This window comes from Trachymyrmex septentrionalis, unplaced genomic scaffold (genome assembly GCF_001594115.1).
Source record: "Trachymyrmex septentrionalis isolate Tsep2-gDNA-1 unplaced genomic scaffold, Tsep1.0 scaffold385, whole genome shotgun sequence".
Classification (NCBI taxonomy): domain Eukaryota; kingdom Metazoa; phylum Arthropoda; class Insecta; order Hymenoptera; family Formicidae; genus Trachymyrmex; species Trachymyrmex septentrionalis.
Genome location: NW_017305552.1, coordinates 2430 through 8346, shown reverse-complemented (window position 1 = coordinate 8346; position 5917 = coordinate 2430). Strand labels below are relative to the sequence as shown.

The 5917-nt window shown below is 30.6% G+C and overlaps 1 pseudogene; it reads right to left on the bottom strand.

Annotated features, from left to right (window-relative positions):
- Positions 1-4279: 4279 nt before the first annotated feature.
- Positions 4280-5917, bottom strand: part of LOC108750927 — a 3611-nt pseudogene continuing 1973 nt past the window's right edge.

Here is a 5917-nt window from a genome sequence, read left to right as displayed (position 1 = left end):
TTTTATTGCTGCAAGAAAAGAGTTAAAATATTTGATTAAGGAGTAGAAGAAAACAGTACAGAACATAGTGGAACGATAAGTAATTTTGGTGACAAGGGGGTTAAAAGTAGAATAAAGTTTAGCGTTCAACTGAAGAGGGCATCAAAGATATAAAGAAATATTAAAGCAAAAAAAAAAGGAAAGAATGAAAAACAATACAGGTGTAGAATAAAACGTTGCTATATCCTAAGTTAGCCAGATCTTTGGTAAATATTATACATACATATGTGGTCGCAATTACGGACGCAGTAGGAGAAGCAGAGGCAAAAATTTTGGATACGCTATACACAATTTATAAGTTATTGACAGGATCGGGTAGTGCTAAGTTAAAAAAATAAAAATTAAGTTAAAAAGTTAAAAAGCTAATTAATCTTAAGTTAACTTAGTTACATTTTAGACTCTTAACTTTTTAACTTTATTTAGTTACATTTTATATTTTTATATCCGTAACTATTAATTTTTTATTTAATTCTTTGAAGTCAAACCTCAGACATAATATGCGGCAATAGCGATAACTGAAAATGAGATGAAAATGGCAAAAGTGAGAAAATTTATTACATGTTGACCAATGAAATTATAAATATTCTAATGAATTTTCTCACTTTTGTCATTTTCACTTCATTTTAAATTATTCAATCGATTCCTCATATTTCAATCTGTTAGAACGGTTAGAAATCGTGTATTTCGGAGTATTTAGTTTCTGATAGGTTGAAATCTATTATTCCTTATTATTATCGCTACTCCCTCGTATTGTGTCTAAAGCTTTAAACATGACCAGTATTTATAATCAAATTTTATATACTAAACAATATATGTAAACAAAATATGTAAATAAAATATAGAGTATTTTTTAAATAAAGTATATATTTGTTATTTCCGTTATTCGTAAGATTAAAATTCTGAAATCATGAATTTAAAAAATAAAAAAAATAAATTTAACTTTTAACTATTCAATTTTTTTTATTAACTTAACTTTTAATTCAATTAATTTTATTATAAATTAACTTGAATCTTAACAAATTATCTAAGTTAAATTTTCAAGGTTTTAACTTTAACTTAACTTAGTTAAAAAAGAAAGTTTTCTTACCCAACTCTGATTATTGATTAAGAGCTGGAACGTAGACAACATCGGCGTAATCGTAAAATAATGAAATAACGAATAATTGAGAAAAAAGGAGTTTTGGAATGCAAGAAAAGGATTTGACCAAGGAGAGAAAGTAGATGGGCGTAAGCAGCTCGATATTTGACGGGCACATGCAACTGGAATGTCCATGAAGAGTCAACATGGACACCAAGAATCTTAATAGAGGAGGAGCCAGGAATTGGAACACAGTTAAGAGAAATATCGAAGGATTGAATATAGAATAATAATGTTGAGAAACTCACAATTAGCGAGAATGATTTAGAGAGATTTAAATGCAGTGAATTATTAGTAGATCATTCGGGAATAAATTTTAGAAGATTTTTATTTAAAGCAGAACAGGCTGCAAAAGCATCGAATGGGTAAAACAAATTTGAAAAGAATTACATCTGCATACATGGAAAGCTTAGAGGATAGAAAAACATTAGACAAATCAGAGATAAAAATATTAAAAAGTAAAATTCCGTGAATGGAACCCTGAGGTACTCCAGAAAAAAACAGCATGAGAGGAAGAGAAAAGAGGAAAAGAATTATATTTCAGGACCTTTCTGCTGAGTGCGATTTGTAAAGAACGAGCAGATTAGCAAGAGAGCCGAATGGGAGAGACTGCATAGCTTGAGTTTGACTAAAAATAGGTCATGGTTAACGGTAGAAAGCCTTTTATAAAAACATTTTATAATTGTGTATTTGCTTATAATTGTGAATTTAAGATTCCTTTAATGCTAATGATATTATTATTAGGTGTACAACTTTGCTTCCGCCGTTTTTTTTCCGAAATTCGAGGCTTTATTGTAAAAAACTGGTTATACATTTATGATTCAAAGTATTGTTCATCGCTGGCCACTACTTTCTCCCATCTTTCGGGTAGCGTACGAATCCCGCGTCGAAAAAACTGGTCATCTTTTGAGGCTATCCACGAATCGATCCAATTTTTTACTTCTTCATAAGACCGGAAGTGCTGGTCAGCCAGGCCGTGTGCCATTGATCGAATGTGCCTAAACCGAAGAACGAGCCAAAAATCAATAATGGTGCCAGCGCTCTTTCTACTGTCTCTGTCATAGTTTCTGAGTCGTCGGCTAGTATTTTTAACTAAATTAGTTCTTGCTGCATGAGACACAAACACGTTAAATATTTTTTATAAGATTTTCAGAAATGGTTTTCGCAGTTTCTTTAGAAACTTTGTGAGAACTACACTGTAACATTTGTACACTGGGAGATAGCGTATGTAAATACCTTTAAACCAACAAGTATTGAACAGCAGAATGAACACAGATAATCTAGATTAGATTACCTTTCTATTCATGTAATTTTTATTTATAGATTAAGGCCATCAGTTATGGATTCCTCTTGAAAAAAAAAACTCATATTTTTATTCAGAACGATATCAAACGTTTTATGAGATGTAATTATGATTAGTCATATAGATTACATTATGGATGATCTTATTTCATTTCGATACTCTTATGTTTTAATTTTAATTAAATTAAGTAATGACAATTATCCACAATCAGATCCGTATGTACTAATTGCGGATCAGTTTACCAAATGTTTTATCCATTTTGGATTTAATTTCAATTGAGAGCATGATACCGATTTTTTTAAATGAAATCTAATGATATTTATTACCTCCTATAAAAGTCGTAAAGCAATTTTGATAAATATGCATTTTAGGTGACACGTCACCAATTCGAATGTCCTTTTGATATATTGTAGGGGAAAATGTTCTGAATGATTACTCATAAAAAGTGCGGGACGGTATTGATTTAGAAGTAAATTAAAGTTCTATAATATTTAGAGAATAAATTTGAAAAATAATTAAACGAAAAATAAAAATTAACTTTAAATACATAAATACATACTAAAAAGTGTTTTTATATAAGAGACAAGATTTCATATAAGAGATAAGTATTTATCATATTTTATTTTGCCATACGCCGACAAGAATAATAAAAAAAATAACATATTTAATTCTAATCGGTCTTTACAATAGATATGACACATTTGCGTTATAATTATAGGGCAGTAAATAAAACTGAAATTATTAGAAGTTAGCAAATAATACTAAACATACAATTATGTCTTATTCTCGATTTATGTTATCTTTGTAGTATAGTTCTCTTCTTTGTTTTACTCTTTTTTTTTTAAATTTGATCGTGTACTAACTGACATAAGTGAACTGACATGTATAAATATACGTATATATTATAAAGTTACATATAATGACTCATAGAACAGAATAAATGTAACAATGTAACTAACTGATTCAAAGAAGGCATAAACGAAAATGACTTTTTTTTAATACACAATGAAATAAATATAATATTAATTTGCTATAGATATTTTAATTCACGAAATAAAATTTTCAATAACATGAGTTGATTAGTTTCATAAGTCGTTGTATATAAATAACTTTGTGTACAATATATATATATATTTTTAGTATAAGATTTTTAGAAGCAGAAAATCTATAAAGTGGTCTGTTCTGAAAGCGTGGTGTCGCTCTCACACTCAATATTTTGTGCCGACAAATTCAATTCAATGATCGTTATTTTTCTCGCAAGCCTTCTTCGCCTGTTCTAAAAGACTTTGCGCCATCTGATTGCCGGTCTTCTCCACCATTTGTGAAAAGTAACCATTTGGTTTGTCGTGTAACAGCTCATATAGGCAACCAAATTCCTATTCACATGATAATTCTAATTATCAAATGCTATAAAGACTTTTCTTCAGGATATTACAAAATTTTCCAAAAAAGTTTGTCGACTATTCTTTGTATACGTAATATTGAATTTTCAGGAAAAAGTATATTGTTAATAATAAAAAATCAATTTTAAATTTTCTAAATAATTTCAAGTAAATCTTCTCTCTAAAGAGAGAGCAAAAAATTAAGTTGGTCTTGAATAAGAATAACCTGATATTCAATGTTAAAGAATAAAATTTTACTTTTTATAATGAATTTTATTTTAAACATCTTTCAGAAATTGAACTGATCATGCTATTAATTAAAATTATTCTGAACAAACTTTTTAGTTAGTTACATAGAAAATTATATCTCTTAATTTTATTTTACAAAATCAATATTCTTCTTAACTCATTCACACTTTAATTGTTAAAACGGAAAAACCTATCATAGAACCCTTCTCCATCAATGATCCGATTGCTATCTATAATCGTATTCAAACGATGTGCAATCGTGATAACGGTGCATTCTTTAAAACTGCTCCTTATTGTATCCTGAATTAAAGCATCCGTGCTAGAAAGAGAGTTTCAAATTTAGGGATGCAAATTTATAAACATGTTAAGTTTTGAAATCTCTCTCTCTCTCTCTCTCTCTCTCTCTCTCTCTCTCTCTCTCTCTCTCTGTCGTGCGTTGCAAATTACAAATACAAAATATATAATTTTGATGGAAATGTCTACAAATCCGATTTAATTTGAAAAAATTTGCTTTCTATTAATCTCGAATTTAATATATAACAAATGTTATCATACCCGACCGTAACTTGATGCACCCTTGTAACGTACTGTGAAAATACTTTATATTATTCGTAATTATTTGCAAAAGTAGCAACTTAATAATAGAAAGTTTGAATTATTTACATATGGTAATTTATTGCTATACCTCATAGCAAAAAAGTCACGTTCATACTATAGTAAACTCTCAATAATCACAACACTTGTAATATTACTGTAAGAACATCAAAGGCTATACCACATTATTATCTTGATCTGAATGTGTCACACATAACATAATAAATAACTTTTAATTTATCTGTATAATGATTGTAATACACTTGTAACACAGCGGACATTTGCACAGTACAATGATTTTACTGTCGTTTCACACACCCGTGACAAGGTAAATATTTGCACGTTATCATGACTTTGTTGCGATTACTGTGACTTCATTTGCTATGGAAAATTTATTAATATATAATTAATCAATCAAAATTTATTGTCTTCACTAAATAATATTTAAATACAATCCTAAAGAATTATAAAGACTCAAGTAGTATATGGGCAGCCATGGGGGTCAAAATAAACCCCCTCCACGTCTCCCTCCAACGCCGTGGACGTGGCCTAGACGGGTTAGTCTGGAGAAAGGACGCGTTCTGATTGGTCGAGGAGTGAAGGGAAGGGGTAATAGGGCAATTAAATGGTGTGTTCTGATTGGTTCGTCCTATACTCGCCCAAGATTTGATTGGTTCGCTCCATACCTACCCAAAAGGTGATTGGAGAGGGTGAGTGGTAGAGGGCCTTAGACAAAATGGAGGTTTGAAAAATGGTGAGTGGAGATTGGGACTGCAGCATTCTTTTGTCGCGAGGCTAGAGTACGAACAGCGGGATGAATAGCGGTCGAATTTTATGACGGTCGCTTTTGTTGTCGCGGCGCAACGTCTCCGACGTGTAGGCGATTCAGTGAATGTTATTAATGTATGAGAAAAGAGATCTTATACGAAAATTTGCGGGCCTAGAGAGAGAGACTTGCTTTGTTCGGAAGAATTTTAGGAGAGGTAAAACAGGAACGAACATGCTCAGCAATTGCGGCGTGTCGTCTCCGGTGTGACTACTCACTCGTTCCAGTGAGAGTATTTTTTTTATGGTGTATGGCAAGGATTTTATGAATTGTATTGTACTTCTTGTACTTTATTTAAAAGTTTATATGTATAACGCGGAAATAAGCACAGAAAAAAGTTGGTATTGGAAGATACGAGTAATTAAGAAACGAGGGTTTATGTTATA